The sequence below is a fragment of the Cricetulus griseus genome (genome assembly GCF_003668045.3).
Source record: "Cricetulus griseus strain 17A/GY chromosome 1 unlocalized genomic scaffold, alternate assembly CriGri-PICRH-1.0 chr1_0, whole genome shotgun sequence".
Classification (NCBI taxonomy): domain Eukaryota; kingdom Metazoa; phylum Chordata; class Mammalia; order Rodentia; family Cricetidae; genus Cricetulus; species Cricetulus griseus.
This window is the reverse complement of record NW_023276806.1, coordinates 83006814-83027135: the sequence shown is the minus strand read 5'-3', so window position 1 is coordinate 83027135 and position 20322 is coordinate 83006814. Positions and strand designations below refer to the sequence as shown.

General features: G+C 38.7%; 1 pseudogene; it reads right to left on the bottom strand.

Moving 5' to 3' along the window:
* Positions 1-2978: 2978 nt before the first annotated feature.
* LOC100758180 lies at positions 2979-5856 on the bottom strand (annotated as a pseudogene).
* Positions 5857-20322: the final 14466 nt, after the last annotated feature.

The window sequence follows — 20322 nt, the reverse complement described above, 5'->3', positions numbered from 1 at the left end:
TAGGGTAATTCTAACCAAACAGATGAAAGACCTGTATGATAAGAACTTTGAATCATTAAAGAAAGAAATTAAAGAAGATACCAGAAAATGGAAAGATCTCCCAGGCTCTTGGATAGGTAGGATCAACATAGTAAAAATGGCAATCTTGTCAAAAGCAATCTACAGATTCAATGCAATCCCTATCAAAATCCCAGCACAATTCTTCACAGACTTTGAAAGGACAGTACTTAACTTTATATGGAAAAACAAAAGACCTTGGATAGCCAAAAAAACATTGTACAATAAAGGAAATTTTGGAAGCATCACCATCCCTAACTTCAAGCTTTTCTATAGAGTATAGTAATGAAAACAGCTTGGTATTGGCACAAAACAAACTGGTAGACAAATGGAATAGAATTGAAAACCCTGATAATAACCCTCACACCTATGAATACCTGACCTTAGACAAAGAAGCTAAAACTATACAATGGAAAAAAGAAAGCATCTTCAACAAATGGTGCTGGCATAACTGGATGCGACCTGTAGAAGATTACACAGAGAGACACATTTCTATCGCCATGCACAAAACGTAAGTCCAAATGGATCAAAGACCTCAACATAAATCCAGCCACACTGAACCTCTTAGAAGACAAAGTGGGATGTACCCTTGAATGAATTAGTACAGCTTCCTGAACATGATGCTTACACATGATAATGTCATGATGAAGCTTATTACTTTGTATGCAAACTAAGAAGGCATAAAAGAGAAAAAGCATGTGAGCTATATCTTTACAAGGTCAAAAAAGTTGTACATCCTCAATGGGGAAATTGTTGCCCAATAGTACATAGCTATTAGCAAGGGTTTTCCCATCTGCATGACAGTGGAATTTGCTGGCTTTCTTATTCTAACCTGTAGCCTCTGACATTTATTTCTGAAAAAAATGTTAACATTGAATGGCAATTAAAGGTCATATGGACTCTATCATATGACTCTGAAATTTGAGGCTGGAACCCAGCAGTGGCCCAAGTTCCTGATTTCTCTGGAGAGAACTGGATGATGGCATCCTTCAGTGTTTGTGTTTAAACAGATGAAGCTGCCTTAAGAGCCAAGCCCTGTGACTCTGGGTAGATGCTTCCTTGCAATTTCCGATTGCAATATAGAAATGATCAAAGGAGTAGGTGCTTTGTCTCTTCCTTTGGTTAAAAGCCACAGATACATAAGTTCAAGTAATTGGCAGGAATTTATGAAGCCACACTGGGTGCTTTGGAAATTTGTAGAGTATTTTCATGTACATTGTCAATTTATTTTAATATTAGGTATGATGCCAGGAAAACATATAATTAATTAAGCAGCACTTGGCTTAATTTTCCATTTTAGTTTTAGTTTTCTTTGCTTATTAATTGTTTATGTGCAATGTGGCTAGTTTCTTTTTCCAATGTGGCTAATTTTCCCACCTGAAAAACTTCTGGGTTCCATATTTGGATAGAGTAAGAGTAACATTTTGACTTGGCAATTTAAAGAATGATACAAAATGAATAGGATTTTTTCAAGAAGAGGATTAGGATTTTTGCCTGGGGAAAATTGGTATTTTCTCAGTCTGTGATCATGCTGGCGAAGCTTAGAAAGCAATTCTAGTCTCCTGAATATGTTTTCAAAGCCATGCGGCATTATTTTCACTGGGAAGAATGTGAGGATTTTTAGTGGCAGATGGACTGCATAGGTGATGTTCTGATAAGCCCTTTCAGTTCAAGATGGCAGAGTGGGAGCTGTAGGAAATGCCTTATGGACTGTGGGGTAGGGGCAAAGGCCACAAACCAAGACAAGATACCATGTGAGGCCAGTTGAGTAGATTGTGTGACATTCTAAGATAACATTTTGTTCTCCTGAGGATTTATCTTCTTTTTAAATTTAAAATAAGTTCAGGAAAAAATATTTTGTTCTTTTCCCCGCTGTAAGAATGTGAAAGGAAGTGCTCTTAGACACAAAAATCATGATATGGTGTCCTGTGGCAAGGGACAGTACCAGGTACAGAAGCAATCTGCATTCCTGCTAACCCCTGCATTGTGGTTTACTATGTTAGCTGTTCAGATCGGGGTGTTTATTTTCTTATTACAGAAAAAAAGAACAGATTTGTATAAGTTAATATATAAAACATGACTGTTTTCGACTTCATGTTGAATTCTAGAGGGATGTCAAATTCATTAACATTTGAAAACAAGTACATTCCTATAGTTGAGAGTTCAGTGCAGGCTTCCCACATCATGAGGCTCTCTCTAATGACTGTTAACTTTCAACACTTGAAAGAATAATTGTCACTTTAGAGCAGTATTAACTATTTTTAGTAATATTGCCTGATTCTGAGTATAGATTTCTATGGAAAAAAATTATTATTATTACTACTATTACTATTATTTAAAGCAGCAAGGGCCATAACTTCACTTTATTTATGTTTCCTTCTTACACAAAACCATCTAAAAAACAACAGAATAAGGCAAGGAAAAGGCTGGAAATTTGTTCAATGCACATGTCCTCGGGGCTGTTCCACAAACCTTTTCTTTTTTCTCCCGACCCTTGCTCTGAAGGCTGAGTACCTGTTCATGTTGCTTCATATCCAGCACTACTAATTCTTCATGCTCTAGCCAGAGGCCTTTGAAGATTGGTGGCTTGTGTCCCGTCTTTTTTTTTTTTTTTTTTTTGTAAACAGGGTCTCACTATGCAAGCCCTAGCTGGCCTGAAACTTGTTAGGTAGACCAGTCTAGCCTTGATTTCACAGAGATCCACCTGTCTCTGCCTCTAGAGTTCTGGGATTGAAGGTGTGCACCACCATGTTTTGCAGTCCTGGAATGCCTACCCCTTGCCCACCATGGCATAAGGTAGGAAAGCAGACTGAACCGTTCCTTGCTGACGAGTGAGGGTCTCACAGATAAACTGTACCAGTAGCTGTTCTGCACCTTCTGTGCCGTAGGAACAGAACTCAAAGCGCTTCCAAGACTCAGAGCTAGAGGCCAATGGTGTAGGAGCGGTCAGTGGGGCTGTAAATAGAACAAACTGGTACTGTCACCGCCCACTCATACCACACCTTCTTACAATTGCTGCATTGCCTGAAACGTATGCAGATGTTCTGGCCTTCACGCACCATGATGGGCTGCTTAATGGAAAAAGAAGATGGAAAACCACGAGAACATTGGAGTGGTTCTCTGGACGGATATTCAGAGTGATATCCCGATAAAGCACATTCTCAAAGTAGCTGCAAAGCCATGCAGCACTGTGTTCACCTCCACAGGAAACTCCAAGTAGCCGTTGTTGTCAATCATAGGATCTCGGTTGGGATGGCTGAAGGTGAAACAGGGCTGGGGTGCAGACAATTAGTGGAAGTTGTGCAACCGAACCATGTAAGGCATCTCAAAATGTGCCTCGGGGTCACGGTCCTTTTCCCCGACAGGCTTGGACCTTATTGTACAACTTAGAGGAAGAAATGGGAACCAGGAAGGAGGTATATTCTCCATCGTTTTTCAGGAAGTGCTGTGCTCCATCTGGAGACACGGGTGACAGCTCATTGTTGGCAAAGGAACCCAGAAGCTCACTGACAATGATGTCTGCTTTCTCCAGAGCCACCCATTCCCGCATATCCGGAGAAATAACCATCACCTGGCTCCCCCATTCCTCAAACTGCCAGTTCTCTAGTGTCACCACAGCATTGGGGTTCTTCTCTACAGCATACAGCCTTTTTTTCCAGTTAGCCTGCTTGGCTGTCCCGAGAGATGCATTCACCAGAGGGTCCCCGCTTGCGCCCAGCACCATCAGTACCTGGACATTGGTCTCCTTTTCCTCTTCTGGTACTCAGTCGAGCAAACATTTGTAGATAGCCTGCTGACATTAAGAGTATTTGGTGGGGTCCTTTTCAAATACTTTGTATATCTGAGAGTCCAGATTGTCCAACAGTGGCTGAGGTGGGGATTGCAGGTAGTCTTCATAGCCTTTGGCAAAGAGTTCATAAGCACTGGATGGAGGACGATTTTGGCCTAAGTATTCCAAGTATTGGAGGTAGGGGCAGAACGCCTTCTCTGAGTGGTGGTTGGTGCCAGTGATGATAAACTGCACTTCCAACTTGAGGAGCCAGAAGATCAGCCTCTGCTGCATCTTAGAAAGAGCAGGAAATCCTTCTTGTTGGTTAGGAAAAGCTGGTGGGGAGATTGGCTGCTTTGATGGGCTCTCCAAGCCAACGATCAATGACGTTAGTAGATGCAAGGTCAGTCCCAATTTCAAGAGCTACTGCAATTCTCTTGCTACAGTTAGAGTCCGGAAGTTATGTTACCACATCCACCTCTTCTCTTCCCCACTGTACTCCTTGTGTGTGTAGTTTGGGACACTCTCAATGACATCATCTCTCAGGTCCTCTGGAGTCACCAAGGATACCCTCATCCAGAACCTGGAAGAGTGGTGGCCAGTGTGGATGTGGTTGGTCAAAACTCTGGCCAGGTTTGTGTTATCTTCCTGATTCAGGGGCAGCAGGAAATCTGGAAGACACAGATATGTCCCCAAATTCAGCTCCTGTAACAGCTGTCTCAGAGTTCCTACGGATCTTCTAAACTTAGGAGTCTGGACGAATCCATGGAGAAAGCTTTCCCACAATTAACATATTCCAGACCCTTCCTGACCGCAATAGGTCTGATCATGTCTGGGGGCCAGGTGGATTCTTAGTAGGATCCTGAGTGAACTCCCTCTTGAAACGCGGGTAGAAGACAGGCATGCCGAGGAAATCAAACCCCTGCTTGGCCACACACAGTGTATCAGCTATTTCGGGGACGACAAGCAATTCAGGTCCTTCCAGTGGGACACGCAGCTGCCACCGGCACCATCTTTTTAAATTATTTTTTTTAAAAAGTAAATTAACTAGCAGTAATTTGCAAAGACACACTCAGTGTTTTCGTAATTTATGAAGTATTTTTATGTACACTATCATCTTTATTTTAATATTAAATGTGATGCCAGAAAAACATATAATCAATTAGAAAATTGGAAGTAAACTGGAAAATTAAGCCACATAGTTGTATTTATTTATTTATTCATTTATTTATGTGTGTGTGGTGTTCCCTCCTGTGTATATGTCAGATGTGTGTGTATGCCTGTGGAGACCAGGTCACTGAATGCCCCAGAGCCAGAGCTATCCGCAGTTCAAAGCTACCTGCTCTAGATGCTGGGAACTGAACTTGAGTCCTCTGGGAAAATGGGAAGCTGTCTTAGCTACCCAGCCATCTCATCAACCTCCATTTATTGTTGTCTTTAATACATCTAGTTTGTGTCTAATATATATCATCCACTTGTGTTCTTAGATTCAATAAACATGATGCTAAATCTTGAATTGAAATTTTGATCTGAACTTAGTAATTTTCCCGACAGAAGACCATGAGTGAAGTTTTACTAATAAACAGCAGACATGAAAAGATGATGCACATTCATGACATCAGAAGAAGCAGGGGGAATGTGGCAGAACCATTGTGGAGGAAGTAGCAGAGTGTGGCTTTATTATTTCATATGTTTTGATTTTTAATTTGTAAAATTTCTGGAGTGTCTGTCAAATACATTTTGACAGGTATTGTGTGGCAGTGTGAAATACAAAGGAAGTTTTGACATGCATATGAGATATAGTTCTAAGTGTCAGTGTGAAGAAAAAGTAAATATAAGTATAGACTTTCTGTTTTCCCTGTGCAATCAGAGTATGCTTCCTTAGGCCCTATTTGCAGCAGACACTCTGCTATGGCAGATGCGTAATACTGTCGAGTTTCAATGTACTGTATCCCAGCTTAGCTTCATTAAAACAGGCTGACAGACCCAGTGGACCTGCAGAAGAGCATCGCACTTGCCTTGGACACCATGCTTTATATCTTATAAATCCCATACACCTTATTAGATTTGTCTGTAACTAAGCTTACTGAAATATATGTGAGGTAAATGTAATTTCAACACAGAAAAACTATTTGTGGGCTTGCCTTTAAGGATGTGGGGTAATGGAAAAACATGAATGGAACGTTGATGAGGCAATTTCTTTCTGGGAATGCTGTATTGTCATTTGAGATAGGGATTAGCTATGCTTGATTTATGAATGGGGTAAGAATCCAGGATAACTGTTTTAGTGGAGATTATACCTGTCCTGAATTCAAAATTGAATGAAGAAAATACAAGAAATGAAGAATCAAAAAAATATAAGGGACTCACTGAAGTAATCTATATTGAAGATACTTATGAGAGAAATGAAATATTTGGTGCAATGCCATGCCTTTGTAAGGTAAGTCTTAACTCTTCTGCCCCCTTCTTTCCTCTTGTGTTGATTAGATACAAAAATTTATAGTTATTAGTCCTTGTATTTTTAGATATTAACAACATCTTTGGCTTAAAAAGCTAGACATTACTGACTTTGTTCTTATGTAACAAGACAAAACTTCAATAGTGTATCTGGGTTTTTTTCTGTACTTTAGTGTTGAACTTCTACATTTTAGAGCTATAAAAGCTACAGAAAGCCATTGAACTTAACTCACTTATCTTTATTAGTACATTTTCTACATTGACAATGTCATACACGTATATAATGTGTTCTGCTTTCTCTCTTCTACCATCTTTTTTTCTCCCTCCCACCCTTTGAGTACAAACAGGGCTGCTTAGAAAGTGATTTGATGCTGTCAACTCATCAAACAACAATAAAAAGCACCCTTTACGGTCTAAAGTCTCCCCGATACAGGTTTTTGGATGGATGGGCTTACACTAGTAGGCATGGATTCCCTCTTGTGGCACAGGTCTCAAATCCAAACAGGGAGTTCCCCTATGACTGTCCTGTCACTATTGCTCTTTGGGCACACTGGTGATATATGAACTCCACACATTCATCATAAACCTCCTAAGGAAGGCTCACATGCCATTTATCACCTCACAAATTATTCTTAGAGTAGCAAAAAGCCCTCTAGACGCACTATTAATGTTCAATTTCATTTAATGCCTAAAATTAGGGACTCAGGCGATTTAGTGAGGTAGCAGCTGATAATCACCAAATTTGTGATTGTTGTGTGTCAAGCCCTGGATGATTAAATCCCTGGGGAAGGAAAAGATGTGAAAAGTACAGCGTGTCCCTTTTCTTCCAGGCCATATTCCAAAACGACTGTACAAAACTGGAACAAAATACTCTTTCTCCCCTCTTTATACATATAATTATGACTAATATTAATTTATAAACTAAACATGGTAAATGATTATGATAATAATAAAGTAGAACAATTATAGAAATGTAATGAAAGTTATTTAAAGCAAGGAGTTTTTTTTTTTTAATTTCTGGAAGTTTCAATGTAGTATCCAAGTTAGCTGAAGCTGTGGGGATAAGGTCCCGGTGTAAGGGAACAACTGACTTGATTGGATTGGAACTCCTTGGGGAACTGAGTGTACCATATACTATCTGCCTGGTAAAGAGCTGTGCTCTGCAAAGTACTGAGAGAAGGTTACTAGGTGAAAGGATCACCAAGAAAACTTAGTGTATGTACACAATTTGTTATGTGAGTATTTTTTATGAAAGAACTAAAGTTTATGAATTGAGTTTTGAGTCCTACTTATAGTGAAGTCATGCCAATAATATGTTAAAGACAACCAAATGAGAAGACAGCCTTGCCATTGTACTTGGGGCCATGGCTTTAGTGCTGTCCTCTTCACAGTGTGTTCTGCAGCAGCACTGGTGAGCAGTGACAGCAACTGCTCGGAGATCTTTATAGCAGCTACTTGGAGCAATTTTATGTCTCTTGAATGTAATAATGAAAAAAATTGGGACTTTCATTTTATGTCCCTACTCTTAATTGGTTTTCCTCAGCAATTAATTTTATTGACATTTATAATTTATAATCATCCCATGAAGGAAAAACAACAACAAAATTGTTCCTTCCTCACTTATCACTGGTGATGCATTCTTTAGAGAATTTATGCTCTGAAAAACACCATGCAATTCCCCAAACTACTCAAAATCAAGGGGAAAAAAGCCCATAAATTTAAAAATGAATTTTTTGGGTGGTATCACAAAAATCCTTCCTAGATGTTTTGTTCACTTTCCATCTTTCAGGCTTCAAGTATGCACTCCATTTGCCTCTGAGCTAATCCAGCTTGATGGTGAGAGCTCCCAGCAGACTGCATGTGAAAGGCAAGTAGCGGGCTCGATTCTGATGGGGTGTGGTGTCTGGGTGTGTTTTCACTGGCACAGGGAGAAGGATTCTCACCCACATGGTTGTCTGTCCTCTGTGTGGTGCTGACATGTGTTCTCTTTTGTGGGGGCCTGTATATTGGGGCACATCACGGTTATGTCCTGGTAATGATTCCTATTACCAACATGCTCAAAAAACCAGTGACTATTATGTAGAAGGGAGTAGACAAGTGTAGAAAAATATAATTTAGCATGCAGCTGTGGGCTTTTTGTAATTTTCAGCTCAGGGCTGAGTAGTCTGGATGGGAGAGATTCTTTGGATTGCTCTGTCAGATAGGATAAATCTTTCTGCTTGCAAAATGAACAGTGAACTGAAATGAACATCAGCAGTTTCAGCGCGGGTACACCCAATTCCACACTTCTGACTCTGTTAGCGCTCTCATTGATTTTAATGATGATGTTCAAAGATTCAGTCTGTCACACCTAGATGAGAACTGTCCTCATAAAATGTGCCTGCAGCTGGTGGATGTTATCAGGAGGTATGGTACCACCAGTCACCTTGGGAGAAAATGCTTGTAATTGGCCCAACTCTTGCTGTTTGTGATTAATCATCTTTTCTGGACTGAGTCGATCTGGTGTGGTCTGCCTAGTAAGCCTGTGCTCACATGGACAGAAGTTGGTTGCACAGCAAAGGTTAAGTTTGAGTTCCTTATTCTGCTTTTCCTTTAAAATTAGCAAACTCTTCGATTGTGTATAAAGTAGTCAAGGAGTGTCTAAGAAGTGCATTATTCTGAGTAGGAAGCATGTACTGCCCCCAGAGATTGGTTTGGAGTGTTTTTTTTTTTTTTTTTTGGTAGTGTGGGAGACTTGTCATGCTTCTTTCCAAGTATATGGAGATCACCTCTATCCCACTATCCCCATTTCATTGTCTCCACTCACAGAACAGTCTATTTGATTGGGAACACCTGCAATGTCTCTTTTCATCCGATAGAAGTCATCTTTTGGTGCGTGAGTGAAGTCCCATTAGGCAACAAGCAGTGTACTAGATGCTATGTGGATTTCACAAAAGTGGAACAAAGTATCTTGACCTATCCATTCCCTTACACTCTGAGCTGCATTTCCCCCAAGATGATCGTGCAGTATTTTGTCCGTTTATTTTCTAGCAAGGTCACAGGTACTCCAGAGAAGACTCTTGATACCTTATTTCTTTTAAAGTTCACAGAATTCCTGATAATTTGAAATGATTTAGGAATATGTTGCTTGAGAGTTTAAAGATTAGAGGTTGGCAAAATAAACCACCTTCCTAGAAAATGAGTGGACAGTCCACCTTCTAACTTAAAAACCATTTCAAAGGATGTTGTAAAATTATTGCCCATTAAAGCAATCAAATGCTAATAGACTTCACCTTCTATACAGTTTTATCAGTGAGGAAAGGATACACTACACTGAGTCTCAGCACAGCAGTGATTCTGTGTCTACAGCCTTGGTAGCTCTGCTAGATTCTTCTGGGCAACTGTTTTAAACTGCATTTGTGACTCCATCACCACCTAGAAGCATTATCTATAGATTCTACTGTCTCTCTCAGTGGGAGGAGGGAGCAGTCATGTGGCAGCTCTCCAAAGGTTCTGTTGGAGTGACAGGTCATCTCCTTTCACACTTATTGGTCAAAGCAAGTTGCCTAGATATTCAACTTTGACATCCTCCCATTTACATGAAAGGCGAGGCTAATGGCCGAATTTTGAGCAATACTTAGCAGAATTTCCAGGTATAAAACTGAGTGAGGTCACTTATATTGGCAATATGTTTTCTCTATAATTAAAAAGGAAATAAAAATTAACTTATTTATCTTTTTTTTGGAAGTGGTCTTAGGAAATGAAAAATGCTTTAAGTGATCTAGCAAAAGTTTATGGAAGGAAAATGAAGCTAATTTTTTTTATTGGTGATTCAGTTTCAAAGCTGATGTAAAAACAAAGCCGCAGACAGCAGTGTTGGGTTAAGGCAGTCACAGTTGGGATGTGTAAATACAAAAAGATGTAGGAGCATTTCAAAAGACGACATATTTACAGCGAGTGTCAGCTAGTTTCAGAAGGTCTCACAAGGAGTGGAGGAAGAAGCTTTTCTCTCATATGTACATTGAAATATTTCTATTGAACAGAGAACTTGGAGATTAACTTTGATTAAAAAAAATCAGTGCCAGGAAAATATTTTTTTGGTGACTACATCTAGACTAACCATTTTTCCCTACATTTTCCTTATTTTTAGTTGACTGCAATGCAAGGGTTTTGTTTGGGAAAGAAAACACCTAGTGGCCAGTCTATTTATGTAAACTAGCTTACTCTTTCACCTCCTCCAACACAAGTTTCAAATTTTATGATTTTTTATATATTATACACATAGTTATATTATTATTGGAGCATACACTTGAAATAATTATTAAGATTAGAACTATTTTTCACTTCTTGAATGTGGGCAAACTTCTGGCTTTCAGGTGGAAAGAATTTATGCTTGTTATTGATCTCCCAGGGAAACTACATTTTTTTGTCAAGGGTACTGGATACAGAACAGATTTTCTTATTTATTTAGTTACAGACCTTTCAACTGTGAGTTGAAATCCCATGCATGTCCACAAAACATAATTTTCTGGTATTTTTAAACAAAAACTGGAAGAACCCAGGAGATTCTTCACCATGGAATTGGAATTTCTAATAAACTTCTACTGCAACATTTATTAAAATGCTGTAGCTACTACTCTTTGTGTACACTTTTGTTTTTACTTTGTGTACAGTTTTTAAAAATAAATTTAAATAGTATTTTGTTATAAACAAATATTCTCTAGCCTTGTTTTAATTCAGTTATATCCTTTAATTTAAGTTTTCTTTCTAAAATTCATTTTTATTTTTTACATATTTTAATTGAATTATAATTACATCACTTTCCCTTTCCAATTCCTCTCTCCATTTCTCAAGTCACCCCCTCCAATTCCTTCCATGCACTCCTACCATCAAGTTGACAGCCTCATCTCCCTGATTATTATAGTCACACACACACAGACACACAGACACAGACACACACACACAGACACACAGACACACAGACACACAGACACAGACACACACACAGACACACAGACACACAGACACAGACACAGACACACACACACACAGACACACAGACACACAGACACACAGACACAGACACACACACACAGACACACAGACACAGACACAGACACAGACACACACACAACACAGACACATGCACAGACATACACACACATAGACACTCTCACACACACACACACACAGACACTCTCACACACACACACACACACACACACAGACACACACACTCAAATATATAAGTACAGCCTGCTGAATCCATTTTTATTTGTGTGTGTATATGGCTCAGGACTGAACACTTTCTATTGGATAACCAAATAGGAGGTTCCTTTCTGGGAGAGGCTAACTCTCTTTACTTAGTAGTCATCAGTTGCCTTGTCCTGAGTGTGTGATTTGATGCGATTTTCCCTTTTCTGTATTAGCATCTCTATTACACTGCCATTGGGTAGATGTTGTTCATGAAGCCATTTCTAGGAAAGACTGTTTCGCTTATAACCTTTCTGCCCCCTCTTCTGCAATGTACCTTGAGCCATACATGCAGGGTCTGTGATGTAGATTGGGAGTCCAGTTGGGGCTGGACTCCCAAAGGTCTACTGATTATGATTTTTCTGTCATGGTCTTCATTTGCTGTAAAAAGAGACTTCTTTGATAATGGCTGATAGTTACACTTATCTATGAATGTAAAGATGAGATTGAGAATGTCCTTTGGAATTACACTGGTCTAGCAAAGTGGCGGTAGTAGATGCCCTGCTAAGGTCCATGACCTCATGAGTCAGGGGAATTTAGCTAGGTTTCTAGTACCAGGCATGATTTCCTTCTTGTTAAAAGGGCCTCAAGTCCAATTAGACAGCTGTTCGTTACCACCAACATGTGAGTGCCACATGCTGCTTGCTTCCCTCCATTGTCAATGTGTGTGGTATTTTCTGATCCCATGAAAGCCAGCCGGCAGAAAGGAGGATTTCAGGTTAGATCCAGCTTGAATAATTTGAGTTCTGTGACCTAAGTGGGTGTGTCTTCTGAAACAGGGGTTTACCTTCAACTTCTCAGAGGCAACCAAGGGCAATAGTCACAGTCTCTATTGTCTTGGGAGTCACTTGAACTACCCTGACCAGCCATTCAAAAGGAGTTTCTTGTGCCTGGTACTGGGGCTTTTGTAAGTCTATGATTCCTATAGGGAACATCATCAGGCCTAGTGGCTGGGTCAGGAGAAGAAGGGAGGAAGTGCAAATAACACCAAACTTGTTTGATAAAGCCTCAAGGAATATCATGAATTTATATTTACTTAAAATCAAGCACATGTATGCATATACATATACTTAGCCTAAGTCAGTTATATTCCAAATAATTTGGTTCCATCTGCTGTTCTCCATCTGCAATGACCATTCAATATAGGTATGTATACTTGTTCAGTATTTTTCACCTTGGACCAGCTACATGGCTGAACTGACATGTATTTTCAAGGCCAGCACTTAGTTAAAAAAGGCACCCTTTTATATGTCAAGGAAACCGTATAGACTCAACACAGAACTGATCAACACACAGCTTTGTTTCAGGGAGTTCCTTTTTAAAGATTCAGTTGCAATTATTGGAATGTATCACTTTTCCTTTTCTCCTCCCAAAAGAAAAATGAAAACGGTCCAAGGAAATGGGTGAAATATTAAATTGAATGTGATTTTTTTCTATTCCAATTTTAAATTGCTCAAGGAAAATTAAATGTTGCAGCTTGCACTTCCAAGTTTCCATTGTGTTGCAGTTCTAAATAATAAAAATGAAATATATTTTCATAACCCAGTAGTGTATCAGAGCTGTGGTTGGCTAGACCACATAGAAGGGAGCCCTGTTTGGGCTGCACTTTGCTGTGGATGCATTCTCTATTTATAGGTCCAACTGTGAATCCTTCTGGGGAATTGTTATGTGGTGTGGTCATGTTTCTGTCAAAGGATTTAAAGGAAATAACAAAAGGAACTCCTAGTATAGACTGTGCTGATCAATATGTAATAATAGGTCTGGATCAATGCATTCTAATTTTCCTGGTTTTCAAAATGTCAACTTATGAATATATTGGCAGTTTCCAAAAGTTTCTAAGTAGAAGAAATGCCAAATTCAAGATAGATTTATTACTTATTTTATTCATGAGCATCACATTTTATGTCGATAAAGTTCATAGTCAAAAGCATCTTCATTCTGTAAGAGTGTAACACAGTCCAGATATTTCAGTTCCAAGAATAGAAGTTCCAATTACTCACAGTAGGTTTTTCTTCCATGTTCAAAGTCAAAGGTAAACATTTCTGACACAGTGACTCTCAGAACTCTCAATGATGTAACAGGATGCCTTTAGATGTAAAGAAAGCCAAGTTGTTTATAATTTTAGAATTCAAAGGTAAAAATTACATGTAAAATACTCTCAAGCAGTTTAGGTCCAAAAATGCTGAAACTTGTATTCTGGGTCCTGTATCTGTCACCTCCAGCACAGTTGGGGTCCAGAAACCTGACTGGGGCAAGAAGAGAACGAGGAAAGGACAGACACACAGACCCACATACAGAATATCTGGGATTAGGTAGGTCACACTTCCTTTGATGGAGTGATACCCAACTATGCAACACTCAGGGACCTCAGCGTGTTTCTTACACACAGCATGAGGAGGGGTTAGTCCTCTTAGCAGTTCTGGGGGTGGGGTGGGGAGTCTCAGGTTGCAGTCCTTTCATCTAGGAGGAGGAAGCTGCAGTTGCTAGTCTCTCCCAACATCTGCACATGGACCAGAGGAGTGTTTTGGCTGTTCCTATGTCTCTGAGGCATGAGTTCTTGTCAATCATACACATTTACTCAGACCTTCACCTGCTCCTTGCATGTTCACTTAGGGCTTCCTTTGCTCCACAAGAGTCCACCTCTGTGTGATGACGGTTTGATCTGCGTTTCCATGCTTCTATGTAGGTGAGTGCATCTTTCCGCACTTTGTCCTTGCTTTCCTTTTCTTTTCTCAGTCCTTGTTTTCCTTTCTACTTCTCAACTTCTTTCCCCTTGAAAATTTTGATGTGATTAGAAAATTAATTTGTACTTATCCTGGGAAATTTAATAAAAAAATTTAAAAGTGGAAGATAAACACTTCCTCTTTTTGTATACTTTCCTCCAAACTTACCCCAGGAAACATTTTGTTTTACAGAGTTTGTGAATAATCTTCACTCAATATCTCTTTTAATTTTTACATGCAAAGTATCATGTAGTCTCATTAAAGACTTTCAAAATTATTTGTCTCCATAAATGCCACTTGTTGAAGGTTTGCAAATGCTGCACCTGTTCTGTATGTCTTCTCTTTTTCTCTTCATAGTTTTACTTTTTTCTTCACAGACTCTGTAACCTCCACCTTCTGATGTGTATCTGAGTCCCTGGTATTCTGAGTATGTTTTCTAATCCCATGTTCACTTGTAATCACTGCCTCTTTTTCTTCTCCTGAAAATGAATGTCTCACTCATGTTTTAAGTCAGTCCGTTCAGACATTGCTGCCATGAGTCTACAACTTGCATTGAAAAAGAGTGGTGTTGCTTGCCTGGAGACCACTGGTTTCTCATGACTTCTTGGCATGACATGTTTCTGAAGACAACTCCTTCTCTTTATATGCTAGTATGGTGGTCTTCCAGGACTTAATCATCTTTGCTGCTCATAATGAATTTCATTCTTTCATCACCTCATTAATGGCTGCCAGGTGACTGTTCCTTTTGGTATAAACAAGAGACCCAAGTTTTCATATGTTAAATCATTATGTCTAAATTCTTCCATTTCTCTGCTTTAGTTTTGGATTTTTGCTTTCACTGTGCCCTTTTTCAAATCATAATTGTGGACATGTTCTTTACTTTTTCACCTTGCTCACTGCATCCCTTCTGTTCAGTGGGGCCATGAGGCCCTGAAAGAGCATCTCCTCCAAATGTGCATGCCTGTCCTCCTCTCCTCCCCATGGTTACACCTCAACATAGTGTTCTAACATTTCTGGCTGAGTGTGCTGGGTCTCCAGCACCCTGCTCCTCCTTATCACAGGGCCCAAGCATATTCAATAATTTCCCAGACATCACACAGTCTCAAGACTTCAGTAGAATATCAACCTATGCTAACTTTCTTGACATTCTGTGCTCCACAGACTTTTGTGACTCTGCACCTTCCATAGACATTCTGTTGCAGGGCAGTTCCCAATCATGTATTCTCACATATCATCATGTGTCTTTCATTATGTACCATGCTTTCAGCAGTAGATTATAGCCCTCCAAAAGGTGGAAATGACATTGATAGAGTATGTGTTATTTTTTTATGTTCCTTGTACCTATGACATGAGTGATACATAAGTGGAAAATGTAGGAGCCTCTGGCTTTGTAACATTTAATTTTTTGTTCAGTTAATTTAAAAACATTTCTAATTTGTTGCTTATTTGTAGTGCTAGAAGACATATCCTAAGTCTTCACTTGAATTTTGCATTAATTTCTAAGGAAGGAAACAATCCTCAGAAGTAGAATTACTGGGACAAAGAATATGCTCATTTTAATGACTTCCAATACATATTGCTTAAATATGTATCAGAATGTTTGATATTTTAATATTCCACTCAAATTTTAATAAAATTTTGATTTAAAAACAATATTGTGGTGAAGTCCTAGCTTTTAGTTTCTAATTTTCCAGCTGGCAAATCCTTTCTGAATTGGATGATGTTTGGCTTCTATTTGTGAACTGACATAGCGACACGCTGAAGTTGGTAATATTAAATTACTCTCAATCTCCTGGTGCTATTGAAGATATGGAAAGCAACATTCAATATCAGCCACATAGGCAATATATAAAAGCTTGCTTTTTTCTTTCCTTTCTTTTTTTGTCACAGCCTAACAAATTCCTTGTGGACTTTGATTATTAAGACACAGTGCAAGGCCCACCTTTTTAACCTTCCTTTCTGAATAGACTATTGATTCCACTTAAACTGCTTTTTAAAAATTCAATATGCGCATCTGGGGAGTTTGCTACCCCGGTGCTTTACAGGAAGGTTGTGAAGATTAATACATTTATAGAGCATATGTGCTTCTTGGATGAAAGGCCTGCTCTAAAATACAAGCCTGGTATTGTTATTTAAAAGCAAACTTTCTTTGGGGGAAGAAAAAAAGGCCTCCACAGTAACTTTTGATTAAAAGTTATATACGCTGGTGCTTTTCCCCCCAAAGGCTATCTCCAAGGAAGTTGTGAAAATTGTATGCCTCGCCATCTGCTAACATGATGCTGCATAAAGGAGAAGTGATACAGAGTCATTTCTGTCCATCTATTTCAAGGTGGTGTGGTCCAGATTTGGCTCCTGCCTATCTTAGTGACACTGACTTTATTGTTATACTGTACTTACATTTTAAGCCATTGTCTATTTTAATTTGCTCAATTGGATCTGAATATTTTTGGCAGATCTTATCCTATCTATATTTTCTCTCGCTCCCCTTTTGCTCACTCTCCCAGTATTTTACTCCTCAATCTCACAGAGGAGATCCCAAATGAACAGGGATGCATGGGGTTTTGGTAGCTATGGTAACCGCATCATAAACCGTGATGGATGGCAGGTGCTTTAAGCACTTCAACTATTAGAACCTTATGGGCACTCGATGTGTTCAGCCAAGAATGACATTTGCCCACAGGGATCATAAAACAAAAAGAACCTTTACTCTTGATTTGGCAGAGAGGAGATAACAGACATGGACTAACGAGGATGTAATGAAACTGGATGAGGATTACTCTAATAAACACTGCAAAAAGGGAAAGATAGTGGGCTAAAGCTGAGTGATTAGTCTAAATGGTGAAACAGTATGAACACTCACTATACCATAAGTGCATCTGATAACAAACAGTGGTTTTTCTATTATTGTCTTTAAGTCTATATATCCTGAGTTGTATATGGCTCACAAAAGAAACCTTAGGAAGAAATTCTAAGTCGAGAACTTCTGATAATTATGTTCATTTGAAAGGTGAGGAGGAAGACATACTTCTTCTATTTTTAGATGGCTTGGGAGTGTAAATGATGTACTATCAGGCAACCTGTCAGATAACAGAATAAAGGTTTAAAATCAGTAAGCTAAAGTGGGTGTTACCTATGAAGTTACAGTAGGTAGGATGTTTTAAGAGATGAGCTGATGGTCACCTAGGAACAAAAGCATATTATAAAGATGTTAAGTGGGAACTTAACTAGGGATTTGTAGCCAACTGTGTTTCAGAGATTAAAATTCTGAGTGCTATTTAATAAATCAAGGAACTCAGAAACAAGCAGTCTCGGGTAGAATAGAAACACAATGCACAAGTATTTCTGAAGGACTGCAAGATCATGGGATCACAGGGAATGTAGAAAAAGAAAAATTAACTGTGGCTTTCTAGGTCATGTTTTTGTTACTCCGAATTTCTTGCCAGTTGTTCCAAGGTTGAAAGAAATCAACTCACACCAAGTGTAGAGATTTATGTAAGTAATGAAGACATCTCTGGGCAATGGATTGCAGGAAGAATTAGAAAAGTTTTGAAATTGTCTTTTTAAACAGTCTTTAAAAATGAATGGTAATGTTTTTCATTAGAAAGAATGTGGTTTCAGCCACTGTGGGCTTTGTACCACCAGTGTTAGCTTCAAAGGATTTTGAAATATGTTCCCATTTCTAATTGATAAAATGTAGCATTCTGATTTGTGATTTCATAGCAGGTGGATGTAGATGAAATCAGGTACTGGTTATCTCAAACAGCTACAAGAAAGGCTTTTGAATGTTTTCACCATAAAGAAATAGTAAATGCCCCCAATAAAAAGTGTGTTTTGCTTGATATAAGCATTGTATCATGCACAAATTCATTAACACAGCAGATGGCTTTCCATCAATATGTGCATATTTATATTTTCGTGGATCAGTTAAAAATAAATTTAATTTAAAAAGTCCTCAAGCACCTCACAATATTGTCAATTCTGTAGAGTCTGTTCATTAAAATTTTTGAAGGCTAGGGAATCCATTTGTTTGATCTAATGTTGACTGAAAATTCTAAGTTTTGTGTGATTTCAGTGGCCCCATTACTGAGACAGAGCACTTCAGATATCCTTACTTAGTGCCAGTATGGGAGTTTTCCTTTTCCTCTTCTTCCTTTCTTACACAGGTTTTCTTCTGGAGTTGAGATGCTCATGAAAGATAGACATCAACTTTTCAAGCTCTACCAGAAGGTAAATAACCAAAATGGTTTCACTGACAATTTAAATAATTATAGAAGAAACTAACGCTTTTCAGAGCCAATAGAGCATTTTATTGAACACTTTTTCCTTGTTGATGCCATTATTTAGAATATTTTGATTGTCACTAGAACTATGTTGGCTCAGGTAGCATAAGCCATTCGAAGGAGCTTAGGTCAAGAACAGTGGGTTTTTCCTAGAAAGTGAGAGTCTTACAGAGTTAGAGGAGTACAGCCACAAACAACCAAACCCCATCAAAGGACTAAAATTAGAAACTGGAAATAATTAGGCAGCACACCAGTCCTACCAACATGTCAGAGTTCCCACACACGGTCAGAGTACCCAAGAATGTTCTGAGCAACAGTGTCAAATTACCTTGAGAGACATTCTAGTAGTTTCAGTTTGGATCAACTGCATCCCTGACCTGTCCAGGTAGGGCAGGAGTGTGATGGCATATGCCGGTGGCATATCAGTGTGTGGCTTATGGATAGGCATAAGTGGCATCACCAGGGCATCTACTTACTAGGTAGAGTCTTGGGCCCACTGAGATCTGAATAGAAAACACTATAGGGTTGCAATCCAGGAGCCTGAGCTACAACAATCTATCTCTACAGATAATTCTGAAGGACATTGCCCACTAAGCCTCTGAAGGATGACTGATGATTTTTGTTGTTGTTTTTGTTTTTTAGTTCTGAAAATTGGTTACCCCAAGGAACTTCCTTAGCCCAGGCACTATCCTGGATTTACTTCCTATTTAATAGGGTTCTAGGGAGCTGATTATCAGACAAAGGGGGCCAGGAAGTTTCTCTTAGAAGTGGAAGTTAGGGTTGTAGAAAAGAATTATAAATTGTATTTATAAAGGAAACTCTTCTAATTCTAATTATGCATGTGTTTTCCCAATTTGCCCCTAAAAATGAATTACTTTAAAACACTTCTCTCGGATAGCCCAACACCCTTCAACTACCATTTTTATGTTTTGAAAGTATACCTAACATTCCAATGGTTAACATATTAAGCTTTTATTTGCTTATATTTGCTCACTCTAAGAATTAAACAGAAAATTTCCCAAATTAATCTCTCTCTAAGCTGGTGAATACACCATTTCCTGTTTGGAAAAATACAAGGTCAAAGTAACATATTTATAAATAAATTTCAACTTATAAGAGTTAGAATTTCACATCACAGTGCTCAAGCAAACTGGGGAAGTGCTTTGTTGCCATGGATAGTCAAGCAGATTCCATTATTGAACTTGCTCCGGGGACAGGTAACGTTTCATTGTTTGTTATTTCCAGAAGTCAGAGACTCAAGGGAGTTATCATTCTACATTAAATCAAAAACCTCTAAACACCTTCATCGTAATGAAAAAATCTTTCACAATGGACAGTTTGAAAGATGTAGAAGTTATTCTCTGTCGCTGACTGAGATTTTATGGGGAAAGCTGGCTCTAAGTACTCCTTTGTAAGCTTTCCAATAAATCAACACTATTGAAAACATTTAAAAGTGTCAGTATGGCATGGAAATTATTGCCATAGAATTATGACTTTTCCCCTTTCTATTGCTTCAAGAACAGTACAATATTGCCAACACCTGCCACTCCAACCAACCCTATAGTAGACGTGAATAGCATCACATATTGGAAAACATGATAGCTGTGCATTTGTAAGATATTCTTATTGAATAACACTTCTAAGCTGCACTGGGGTTTAAAGTAAATCAACGAGAATCCCATTCTGTGAGATTTAAGAGACATAGAGTCTTAAGACTTAGAGGGGAATTTTTTGGGCCGTTTATGGTTTTCAAATTTGCTAATACTAGAAATGTGCTTCTAGAAAGTCTTTATTAAGCAAAATA